We start from the raw sequence: 14,111 nt of genomic DNA on the forward strand, positions 1-14,111 counted from the left end.
ACTGTTACTGTTACTGTTACTGTTACTGTTACTGTTACTGTTATTGTTATTGTTATTGTTATTGTTGCTGTTATTGTTATTGTTATTGTAATTGTTATTATTATTATATCGTTGCGGTACCCGCTCCCAAAACATAGGATTCGAACTGCCTCTAGCTGCCGGGCAACCTCGGTGGCCTAGTTGGTAAGACACTGCTCTATATGCAAGGGTCGTGGGTTCGAACCCCTCCCGAGTAACATGCCTGGGAAAGTACTGAGTATACAGTGCTAACACACATCGGTGTATGGGTCAAAAAAATATTTTAAAAAATAATAATAATATTTTATTATTGTGTTGCCTGTCCTACCCAGATGTTTGAGGGTTCTTGGGAAAATGATCTTGCTTGTTGAGAATTTATCCTAGATGTTCGCTGAAGAGGGACTCTGCTGTAGAAGTGGATGCAAATAGTGACCCTAATATGGGCCGATGCAATTCTGAACTGTTTTACATAATGACAAGAGGATGCTCTTTATTAGTTATGGTATAAACATTAGCCTATGCATACGCACATTTTTTCTGCTAGAGTAAGCTCACAAATTTGCTTACGGGTAAACTGCTTTATGAAATTGGGCCCGGAACTTGGCAGCTGATAGAGTACAGTGAATGAAACAGAGTGTGCAATGTCAGATGACGATGATGAGGATGCGGCCTCGTTATGGGACGCAGAAGCGCTTAATGTATGCCCAATGCAGTGCAATCCTGGTTACGTGTCTTGTCAGTAATTGTGGTATAAATTAGTCAGGAGAAGTATGCGTTTTATTTTGTTTTGTTGTCATATTTCACTACCTCAAGCCATTTTATTTATTGCGTTGTGTACTGTTGTTTAGTATAAATTAGATCAGGAACTGAACATTCTGTGAACATTCTATAACAAAGTCATCCTTCAGGAGATGAGTTAGCCTGTATCAATTAGGCCTTCTTGTTGCGAGTTGGTTGTTGCTGTTTTATGTTGTTGTTATTTGGTGTGTGGGTTTTTTTTGTGTTTTTTTTGTTGTTGTTGTTTGTTTGTTTTTTTTTTGGGGGGGGGGTATTATTGGGGCGGGTACCCATTCTCCGACAATGTTTGGAGAGGAAAGGAAAGGAAAGTTTACGTGACATAAGAAAGTCTCAAAAGTATCATATGAGTCCGGCGGTGCCTTGAGCACCCAGCAGGGTGGATGTGCGCATTACAAGCCTTATTATTATCATCATCATCGTCGTCGTCGTCGTCGTCGTCGTCGTCGTCGTCGTCGTCGTCGTCGTCGTCGTCGTCGTCGTCGTCGTCGTCGTCGTAGTCGTAGTCGTAGTCGTAGTTGTAGTTGTAGTTGTAGTTGTTGTTGTAGTTGTAGTTGTAGTTGTTGTTGTAGTTGTAGTTGTAGTTGTTGTTGTAGTTGTTGTTGTTGTTGTTGTTGTTGTTGTTGTTGTTGTTGTTGTTGTTGTTGTTGTTATTATTATTATTATTGTTTACGGTCATAATAATAGCCGTCACAGACTACTTCACCGTTCATAGATGACCGTTGTTTTTCGTTCATTGCAAAATTTATATACCTCTGGCGGATCCTGGGCTTTTGTCATTTACTTTGTAGTTTTTGAAACACCGTATTTTTGTTTTGTTTTTTAATTAAAGGAACTCTGGAACGAGTCTCACCATTAACCTTAGCATAAAAGAGAATACTGTCGTAATGCTTTATTTCCGCCATGGAATCAACGCGATCTAGTTGTTTGAGTCTCAGATGCCAACTCGCCATCAAGCTAAAGTTGCATGAGATAATTAAACCTTTCAATTTGGAAAAAGTATTCCGGAAGAGAAATAAGGCGTCGAATGGGGAATAACAGCAAGACAGTAATAATTGAATGATAGCATCCAATGAGTCGCACCAGCTCACTCCCCCATCCTTGAGAATTGATCGAGGCCCTTAGGTGTCACGTTTCAAGAAGGTACGGACCCGAAATCATCCCGTTCGGACAGTTTCTCATTTGATTGACAAGCACGGTTTACGTCATCTTAACTTCAATGCTCTGATTTTGAACCCGGGTACCTCAGACTACCGGCATTGAGTGAGACACAGTGCATTGCAAGTCAATCGACACCTTACTCGGGAAATTACTAAGAAAACAAGACGGGTTTGGAGGGTGAAGTCGACTTGGAAAGACCGTAAGGTGACTCAGTGTGGGTGAGGTAAGGTGTCTGGATCACATGGGGTGAAGGAGGGGCAGATAGTCTGGATCACATGGGGTGAAGGAGGGGCAGATAGTCTGGATCACATGGGGTGAAGGAGGGGCAGATAGTCTGGATCACATGGGGTGAAGGAGGGGCAGATAGTCTGGATGACATGGGGTGAAGGAGGGGCAGATAGTCTGGATCACATGGGGTGAAGGAGGGGCAGATAGTCTGGATCACATGGGGTGAAGGAGGGGCAGATAGTCTGGATCACATGGGGTGAAGGAGGGGCAGATAGTCTGGATCACATGGGGTGAAGGAGGGGCAGATAGTCTGGATCACATGGGGTGAAGGAGGGGCAGATAGTCTGCCACATTGGTCGTACTCAAAGGTGAAGAAGGCAGTAGGATCCATTTAAAGTATATACCTTTTCTATTATATTGCAAATCTCACACATTTATAATTACGAGAGCCTGAAACTTGAAGCCGATGCTTCATTTTCCGATACATTATGTAGATATGGTGCGGCTGAAAATGTTAGATCTGTATCTGGACTGCTGGATAATATTTAAAACTGAACTAAACGTGCCCTACTTCCCACAAGTTTATATTGTTGATTTTATTGCATGCAGAACCTCGACACACTTGTCAAGTTAAGATTCACAATTTGTATTATTGGTTTGTGGCAGGTACAAGATTGAAAACAGATACAATGCCCTTGGAAATATGAATTCCTTCACAAGATTTGCTAACCCACGCTGCCAGATGAAAAGTCAAGATGTTTGTTAATGCCTCTGCCGTGCATGCAGTACTGAAACTTCACAATTCCAAATAAAAATCACATTGTTCGTAAAATGAAAGTAATTGTAAACGGAAGCATTTGGCTTTGCCTTTAAGGCTGTTGCTAATGCGTTACTTCATTGAATTGCCCGTTAATCATAATGCTTTGACCTACAAAACCTCTATTTTGTTTTTCAGATTCTTAAAAAGAAACCGAATCCTTTGGTGGTTCCGCTAATATCACGTGACATTTTATGTCAAGGTTAATTCCCTCCCACGTCTTTCAAATTTAATTCTCTGCTGGGTTTCAAAACTTACCGTGATGGCGTTGGAAGACATTTTCCCCATCAATTATTGTAAAGTCATGAAGCAAATAGGTATCATGCTCGAAACGCAGAGCGTAACTGTGTGTATTTACTTGTTGTTGTTGTTGTTGTTGTTGTTGTCGTTATCGTTACCGTTGTCGTTGTCGTTGTCGTTGTCGTTGTCGTTGTCGTTGTCGTTGTCATTTTCGTCGTCGATGTTACTTTGTTGTTGTTGTTGTTGCAGTTGTTGTTACTTCTGTTGCTGCTGATGCTGCTGCTGATGCTACTGCTGCTGATTTTATTGTTGTTGATAGAAAATAGTGACGCGTGGTGCGTTTTTTTAATGGTCGGACGGGTCGTTTTTTTATTGTGTTAAATTTGCTTTAATTATTCTTAAAGGTAAACGGATGTCTTACTTACATCAATAGAAAATCGAGCAACTCAAAGGCAATCAGGAAAATATCCGTAAAGCTGGCCTTCAAAGAGCGTTGAAGTATATTGTTATTCTTTATAAAAAAAAACACACTCTTAAATAAATTATTTTCTGATTGTTTTATTTATTTATTTATTTCTTGTTTATCCTGGGAAATCCATTCAGTAAGAAAAACTCACTGATCTCCCATGGATCCCAGCTAATAACAAACTACAGAAGTGAACTTAAGATAAAAATATTACAAATTTACACAGAAAAATTTGCACATTCATTTAAAAAAGCACTAGATCCAAGCATGCACATACATTTTGAAAACTAAAAAAAAAAAACGTTTTTAAATAGGACGAAGAAATTTAAAGGGGGAAAAATACACATCCATTAAAAACACACAACCAAATACAAAAAAAAAAAAACAGATGAACCTCAATGGAGTAATGACAAAAGCCAGTAAAAATGGGATTAAGAAAGTCAGTAAGAATGGGATAAACTGAGCTGTTTGAGTTGAGTTAAAAATTGATTGAGTTCTTTTGGCTGTAGAGATTTCAGATTATGCGGCAAGTTGTTCCAAGCCTGTGCACCCCTAAAATTAAACGTTCTTCTCCCACTTTCTGTTCTAGGGGGCAGGAGGGTCACATTACCAACAGTGCTATTCCTAGTTTGGTGACGGTGTAATTCACTGACTGGAACAAAAACACTGCTAAGATAACTTGGAACAGTGCCTGATAAACACTTAAAAACCATGGTATTTATATGAACGGCTCTTCTTTCTTCAAGAGTTTTCCAGCCTAGTTCATTACGAACAACTGAAGCTGATGTTCTAGATGGGACCTTAAGAATAGTCCGTCCTGCTCTATTCAAAAGAACATCAAGCCGCAGTAACAGGGTTTTGGATGCATTACTCCAAACAATATCACAGTAATCAAACTGAGGTAATATAAGACTTTTCACAATAAGGTTAAGGGTACGCATAGGCAAGACATTTTTAAGTCTGTTTAAGATACCTATTCTTTTGGAGACAGAGGATGCTACATTAAAGCTGTGAACATTCACCATTGTATTTGCTCCGAGAACGATTGTTTTTCGATACCTTCAAGATGGTTGCAGTGATCGTTCTATATCCTAATCTATCCAAATAAGGAAGATATCTAAAAGGATTTCCGCCAAAATGTTCGATTAACAATAATTGTGTAATGGGACGTGTTTTAGCAATTGTCTCAGACCAGTCTTCTCACTTGGTGTATCTCAACATATGCATAAAAATAAAATAACATACCTGTTACATTTTAAACTCCGTTTGTCGTCGAAGTTGCGAGAGAATTATGAAAGAAAAAACATCGATGTCACAGGAGCGTTCAGATCCCTCAGCCGAGGTCTCGAATCAAATTCGAATATTTTACTGAGAATTACTTCAGAGGGAGCCGTTTCTTACAATGTTGTATACTATCAACAGCTCTCCATTGCTCGTTATTACTAGGTTTTATGCTAGAAATTATTTGTATAGTAATTATCGGTAGCAATAGTGTCCAGTGCCTTAAAGTTATCCAAAAAAGTCTACACAAACTTTAAAAAGGGACTTATTTCTCGAAGTGCCGAGATTCGCCTTTAAAGAGTCAACTGCTCTTAATGCAGATGTTGTTCAAAATGTTCTGATGAAGGGCGATGGAACCAAAAATTGAAAGTTGAATATGAATCTGTCTTTGATTGTAGTTAGACATTCCAAAAGATTAGGTGAATCAACACAGTCCCATGACATTTGAAAACCAGTAATGTCATTGTGCGCTATTTTATGTTAGGGTATATTCAATCAATATATTTATGTTGTTTGTTGAAAATGATAAAACTGAATGCTCAACTGAGCCCCTAACATTAAACATTCAAGTACAACGAGGGATATCCATATCAGGTGAAGGTATGTTCACTCTTGCCACACTGGAGGTTGGTCAAGTGATCAGTGACAGTGAAAGCACCCAATGTAATTACCTTGTAGCGCGTAAGATCGGGGAAAGATATCAAATTTAACTACCGACATTCAGTTGGATTTTTTCTCGCAGACACTTTAATTTGTCGTGTTAAAAGGGGACCAAGGGGTGTGGGTGTATATAATAACCACACCATTATGTGGGCCAAAATATGTGTGGATGGGTGGGTGTGGACATAAATAAATTATTACTTTTTCATATTTATTTGATTCCGCATCTAGCATTAAGTCGTCAGTAAAAATGATGAGCAATAGTTAATAGATGTGGGAGGAAAACCCCACAATGGGAAATCCGAAGCACATGAACAAGGATTAGTGGTCGAGAGAGGACTAAAACTTGGGCCCATCAGCACAGAGGTGAATGGCTAACATGGTGTCCAAAGGTTTGAGATGAGACTAACTTCTTGCCAGCATTTATTAAGGTGAAACCCATTGTTATCATTCATGAAATTGATAACAGCGTCCTCTAGAGGCTGTTTAAAGTCTTCAGTAAGGGCGGGAGAAAGTCAAATGATACTGAGAATGACATTTTTACAAAAAGACTAACGTTCACCTATATTGATTGATAACCGTTATTTTATAGAAAAGTTTGAGGTAACACCAATGATAGTCTCTATAAATGAATTGGGCTGGTTATGAAACCGTTGACTTCAACTCGATCAACTTCGATCAGTAGGCCTATGCTCTGTTACAAAGAGTAGGGACTAGTTCTTACTTTTAGGACTAGTCTCAGGAGATATACAAATTGCATGGATAGTCCTAAGCTAGGACGAGTAACTGGTCCTAACTCGAGATAAGACTAGTCCAAACTCTTTGTGAAATCCACCCCTGGTCGTCTATGGAGAAAGCTAAACTCTGATGCTGCTTGGGAAAAGGAGGCGGGAAACTCGATGGTGCATGGTAAAACTGGATCCTGCTCTGGAGCCTAAGAGTGTGTGCTCACTGAACTGTGTCAGTAGGAACAAGTGAGGGTGTGGGGCCTTTGGGACTGAGGGTATAAATGACCTAAGAGTCTATTATATATACTGATCGAAACATCGAGTTGAAACCAACGGTTCTTTTCAGAACCACCCCAACTCATTTAAAGATTATCATTACATGGTGCTGCCGCAAACCTTTCTATATCGTATTTCCACAATGCAAATTTTCAAATCCTACTCTTCGTAATGTTGTTATCCACTTGATTTTTATAGAAATATGATTGGTGGACATCTAATCACTTGCGGTGAACATGAAATATGCGGCCTTTTTTTTGTGGTTTTTTTTTTTTTTTTTTGGGGGGGGGGGGGGGGTGGGGGGTGGGGGGGGGTTCAAAATAGTATCCCTTCGGGGTGATCCCATTTAAGCGACAAATCATCGATGGGGGAGAGAAGTTTTCAGGACGCAGCACCAAGGCTTTGGAATAATTAATGTGCATTATTGTACTTAAAGTCGATTGACTATGCCCGGGCACAGTTTACTAATGACGTAATCTTCATAGAAAAAGGGGGCACAGCTATTTTCATGACTCCATTTTTAACCAATCTGATTAGAGGATTCTATATACATAGAATCCTCATTAATGTGGTATATAATTACAAATTATAGGTGCAAGGTGATGTCAAAACCATGAATATGCCACAATAGCTACATGTTGACGTCGGGGCTTGAATCATGTCTACCACAGTTCACTGCAGCGATCCCCAACCAAACAACGTGTACAAACGACGACACTCCGTTGGCGTTGAGACCATACGTTGTTTCACCAAAGATCGTTCCCAATCTTTGCACACCGGAGACTACTACTTCAGTTTGACCCCGCGGTGCTCAATCGGGGAGGCCCTGACAAGAGCTAATCGAACGATCACACTCGCCCTCTCGCGGTGACGGCATGCACCACAGGTTCCCCCGAAGTGACCCACTCCACAAGCAGGGCACTTGGGGCTGACCCGGGTGAGCCCCGTCAAAGCTGTTCGAACCGGGTCAGACTGGGGTCGACCCAGGGAAGCTAAACGAACGCACCCTTTAATTAGTAATCCCTTGTAGGATATTTTTTTCCCATGAAAGGTAAGGCCACTAAGCATAAATTGGCGTGGTTTACTTTCTTGCTCACATGGCAACCAACCTAGCATAGTGTCAAGAGTGCCCTCTACTTGTATCTTACATACAACTAGGCCTACATAAGGTCTTCCGTTTTTATTCACACCACCACTGAGTGTATGCTTAGTTGGAACTGCACCACGTGAGAAAGTAGGTAAAACTTGATGCTAATGACCTCATCTTCCCTGAAGGGAAAAAACACGCTCAGAATGTTGTACCGTCTCCTCGCTTCTCTCGTCGCCTTACGAAAGCTCTCTAGAAGAGGATTCAAAAGAGGGCGCTATCAGAAGACGTTTGTACACAGTTTGCCATAATAGGGGGGGGGGGGGGCACTGAATCTCCGGGGGACAGAGTCTCCTGTCGCACAGGCAGTGCACATGTTGTTAATAATGTGTGATGATCTGATGGAACACGTAGTTCGAACGAAATTGACACCATGCAGACTGTAATTAAACACAATTCTTACTTGAATATTATCATTTTCCAATAAAGAATACCCTCTAGAATATCGCCCTATACTGATTGGAGAATGTTACTGCGTCAACGTAGACCATGCATCATTTGATTTATCATGTTAAAGAACAAAGCAATGTTATATGATCCAGTTAGGAGAGTTAGGAATAGTTCAAAATGAGAAAAGTATATGCCTAAGTTTTTGTCAGGAAAACGGTTTACAGTCAGTCTGACTGGATATAATGTAATATTCAAAAAGCACTCTGATCACGTATAGATAAATAAAGTATATCCAAAACAAAATAAAATAGCCCGGGTTGTCAGAATGCTCAATACCAAATGATACAAAAAGTTCCTACACCGGATTTTGTCTTCACAAATGTGCAATGTTGTAAACGAACCTCCAGGGCCCAACTTCATGGCTTTACTTTGTAAGCAAAGAATCGGCGTTTACGGAAGCAGAGAATTCCGCACTTTAAATACGTCAAGCTTATTTTACGAGATAGCAGGGAACGTTAGCAGGGAACGTTAACAGGGATTGCAGGCTTGTTTGTTCCTTCACCTGCCTGGCGCGTTCTTTTATTCTGAAAACAAAATCACGCAATCCGTTTGGAAAATCCTGGATCCGCCCTGTTTGCAATGCGAATGGTATTATACAATCTTAAGGCATTGGCAAGCGTTGGTAAGCATTCGTGATACATTCGTAAATTTTGGAAAGGAGAGAGCCGACCGAAGACGATCGAGGGGTGAGACCGAGATGAAAATATTCACTATCCAACCGCCATTTTGGACGCGAAATTCAAATGGTCATCTCCGCAAGAACATTCGCCACTCTGTGAGGGGCAATGCGAAGCGCTTCCTAATTTTAAGCGAATGTCGTGAAGACGGTTTAAATTCGCCATCGATTTTCGTAAGCATTGGTAGGCCATTGGTACTGTCGGTAAAGCGTGCGTATTTTGCGTAAGGCAATACCTTACGCAAAATACGTAAGGAGAGGTTTAAGGACGACTGAGAACATATTCACTATCAAATCGCAACTATTGGGCGAATTTCAAATATTCATATTCGCACAAGTGTGAGAGTAGCATTAGAATGAACCTTTGCACTCATGGCTATTCATAAATACCTCAGACAGTTTTGCTATTCCTATTGGTGGAGAGCGCGTCACGTGGGGTGTTTAAACCTTTGATAATGACCAGTGTTTATAACCGGTTGTGAACGGATACTCCGCGCTAGTCTTGATGCAAGACGTTTCTTGTTACGGGCGATGCAGGCGCTGTCGGTGAGTTGGCCGCGTTGTGTGTGAAAGGAAAACCAGAACGTGTTGCACCAAGACTATGCGCACATGCGCACGAACGGAACCGGAAACTGTCGGAAATAGGCATGCAACACACGAATGTCGTACATGTACATTGACAAATTCACCGCGAAATTCAAATATTCATCTTCGCAAGAACATTTGCCTTTCTGTGAGAGCAGCAATACGAAGCGCTTCCATAATTTTCAGCGAGTGTTGTGATGAAGACGGTCACTCGCCATCGATTTTCGTAAGCATTGGAAGCCATTGGTTACGTTGGTAAACGGTGCGTATTAGATATTGGTAAGGAGAGGTCGAGGAACGACCCGAAAATACTAACTATCCAATCGCAATTTTGGGGCGAATTCATCGCGAATTTTAAATATTCATATTCGCAAGAATATTCGCCACAGTGATGGAAACGAAGTTCGCACAATATTTTACATATGGGCAGTTTCTTCTTTGCTTAGGCTCGCAATGTGACGTGTGTTTTTTTTTTTTTTTTGGGGGGGGGGGGATTCATCTGCGCTGACTTGGTGTTTATGTGGTCACTCTTGACAACAGATGATACATATGCTGTCACACTCTCAATGGGGAACCTTCGATTGCAACAATGACAATGATAGAAGATGCTGCCACTCACATCATCCGTGACCCTTCGGAGTCCACCTTCCGTGAAATTTGTGTACAATGTATGAATTTAAAAAAACACATTAAGAATTCATCAACAATTGACTTTGAGTTACAGTTTAAATAAAAGTGTTATAAATAAAGGAAACAAATTAATTGCATACATGTTATAAGTGACTGGGATGGTCATTGGAGATTGATGTGACGGCATTTTCTCGGAGGCTGGTTATGCCTCACTGAACTTCGATGCATTATGCGGCAAAGTCATTGCTGTATTGCTGGTCGTTGTAATGGGCTGACTTTTGCCACCGTTTTGGGTCATTATGGAAAAATCTGAAATGATATGACTAAATGAAATAATTTTGAATTTTTCTTTGTAATAAAAAAAATGTACGTATCAGTTTAACTATTATTTATTAAAGATGGAGAACAGACGTTTTTGTAATGCAAATATTAAGGATAAATAATTATAATTCCTCCTTTTTCGAAATATAATAATGTCTTATCATGTTTGGTTCTTGTTCCATCTTCAGTTTTGTGTCAAATCTGCATGCGTTTTACGCGTCCGATTTAGTGATAAATATTAGGCCTACACATCGGAAATCGCTTGTCTAACGTTGCATACTGAGTAGAAGGCCTATACTGGCTGCACTGAACACTGTTACAATGACATACCGAGTTTAGCTCTTCCAAAGAAGTACTTTTCCGTATACGTCAACACGTGCTTTAGTTCCTTGAATCTTTCATACACGTTGGTCGGATCAAAATATATTAACGAAGCTGATGCAATAATCAATCATAAAGTAATTTTGCCTTTATTAACGCCCCTATAAATTATTAATGTTATTCCACGAAATGTTTAGAGATTTTGTCCAGGGGAAAGCCCGCCCACCTCCCCCTGAATTACCGGTACTGCACATAATCATTAGCGTGCTTTCGAAAGACCACGGTAGTGACACAGGACGGTAAACAAATTCTAAGCGTGTTTTTTTTTCCCAGGGAAGATGAGGTACAATAACTACGTGTGCCTTATGGAGGAAAACTCACCGTCCCAATCGAAAGACGGAGGACGCTACATGTTAGCACATGGAGTTTGCATGTCGATGCAACACAAGTACACGTGTATAGAGGGTATTCTAGACACGCTTGGTTGGTTGCGCCCGTGTGAGAAAGACGGTACATGTAGGCCATGGGCCGTGGCTCTGAAATCCTTCTAGAGAATGATTCTTGTTCACTACCAGAGTGGTGCTACATGAAATATAGTCTGAGTTATAGATAATATGTCCTTAATAAAGAATCACATTGTTCTTTTGCTCACAAGTTGCACTATAACATGTAATTCACGGATAAAATGTCACATTTTCCAACATAAAGAAAAACATAAGAAAAACAGCGCCCTCACTTGACCAAAAATAAACAGTCTGTCTCCAGATAGAAACAGCTTACCCCCAAAAAATTCACATTTTGATGTTGAAACCTTTATAATTGTAAAGATATGTATGGCACAACATTTCTAAAAGTCTGTATAGGCATATGGCTATTGGAATAGTATTTTGCAACTGTACTTGGTGTTTATTTGTAATGGGGATTGTTCATTGTTAAATTGTTGAAATACACTATTTCTAGGCAATAAACGAGCCAGTAGTAACAAATCAAAGCAAGGGATGGGCCAGCATGTATACATAACATGATTGAGGACGGGGGTTATTCTCGGTAATGAGCACACTACAGTATTTCATATTAATTGGAGATTCCGATAGACTTTCTTAACAAACAAAGTACACGTATGTCTAAACAGCCCTAATAAAAGTGACAAACTCAGATATATTATGTCCTTCTTAATATTTATTAACTGCAAATCTTGTCCACATTTTCAGAATACCAAAGTGCACAACAGACTATAGTACAATGTTTCGTTACAACCAGGGCTTCACCTTCACACAAACAACCACCTCACACAAACAAAACTTTAAATCTCATTTGTATGCATAAACACTGTTTTTTATCATAACATTGCACACAATACTTTTTTTTCATGTGGTTCTGAAAAGAAACGTTGTCTTAAATTGATGGTCCTGACTTGCAACTAAAGAATGAACTATTTCGCAGATACATTCCTTGTACAAACTACATGTGCATTGTTTGGATCAAACAAACAGCTCCAAACATTATATTAAGATGAACAGGATCAGACAATCACATTATGAAAGTGGCATTTTGTTAAACATTATTATTGTGGACACTAAAATAAATGCAATGTTTGTCATTCACACATTCACAATTTCACATCATGTCTGAAAGATTTAGATTTTCAGAACTTGATCGCATTATAATCAAGAACATACACTGTAGATAATATCAGTAAGTTGTACTCTTATGAATATCCATGGTGAATGGGTGGCACTTGCTCGTCAACAATAAGTTCAACAACTGTACACACAAGGACCTACCCACCCACACAAATCGAGCCTCGTTTTGTTTTGTTTTCTTTTGCGGGGATGGGGTGTGTTGAGTGATCCCATAGTCAATATTCATAAGGGCGTGGTGCACTGACTATATATCATTGATTATCGTATATTAGAATCCTTACCGATATGATGTTCTGGAGACTGGTGTCAGCCACGTACATTAATGCTTAGTGGCCTCATCTTTCCTGGGGTAAAAATACGCTATAAGGGATTACTGATTGTATATACTAGAGATCAGTGTAAGGGAGCAGGAAAGTCGATCGACGCATGCGCCAAACTGAAGTAGTCTCCGTCGTGTAGAGATTGGGAACGCTATTTTGGTGAAACAACGTCCGGTCTGTACGACAACGGAGTGATGTTGTTTGTACACGTTGTACGGAGTGATGTTGTTTGTACACGTTGTATGGTGAGGGAGCCTTGTGATAGACTCGATTCAAGCCCCGTTCTCGTGCGAGAGATCCTAAAAAATCATATCCGACTTCAAAATGTAGCGATTGTGGTCCCGAGAATGGCCAGGCACAGGGGGGCTAGGTTGGGGGATGCCAACATCGCAAAAGTTGTCTGATGTTTAGGCGATGGGACTGTACATAAAATGGGGACTGGGACTTGAATCAATTATATATCACCATGCGGTCCACAACATCCAGGACGGGAGCACTCAAGCGTGAGAATACAGATTACTGCGCTATGCTCTCTCCCGTCCTGTGTGCTCCGTGCCAAAAATCGAAAGCTCGCTACTGTGTTAGAGACGGACCTTCGTATACCACTTGTCTTTTTAACCAAAACACTAATAAAGGGGCACACCGGCTGAATTGGGCTATTTAGGCTACAAAATATACTTAGATATGACTTCTAAGGTCTTCCCGGGATGGAGAAAGAAAATAACAAAAAATCATCAAATTTAGCCGTTTTTGAGCATTTTGTAAAATAAAAAAACGTAGAGTCGCGTGATAGTTAGAACCACAAAGTGGCTCTAATAATCACGTGATCTTCCGTTCCCGTTATTGTTCCCACTGTTCAGTCGTTTCCACCTTTATAGAAATTGATGGTAATGGGTGCAATTGTCCTGCTCATTAGGTAAATTGTTATTGATGACCATTCCTGTGAGAAATGCTGTATGGAGCAGTGCAACAAAGACCGATTGCGCTCCGTGCGTCACGTGACCTATAAAGTAAACAAACACCAGTCTACCCGCTAATCTCCTTTGTGATCTGCAGAGTATGCTTGGTTTTTCGTGCGTGACCTCTGTGTGAATATTAATAAGTCAAAAGGGCTTCATTTTCAGCCTATTCTGAAAAGTCTCAACCAAAATAATGTGAAGTATATTGAAACGAAGAGCATATCTTTCGTTGTGTATAAACAAAATCGGTGCAACTCTAATTTTAAAAAGAGAAATTTGAACGTAAAAAAATGGCTTCAAAAACACAGAAAACAAGTCACAAAAACACGACAAATGTTCCCGTTATGAATGTCGGCAACTGTCCCCAATTACATTGTATGGATAGATTA

The sequence above is a fragment of the Asterias amurensis genome, chromosome 7, assembly GCF_032118995.1.
Source record: "Asterias amurensis chromosome 7, ASM3211899v1".
Lineage (NCBI taxonomy): Eukaryota > Metazoa > Echinodermata > Asteroidea > Forcipulatida > Asteriidae > Asterias > Asterias amurensis.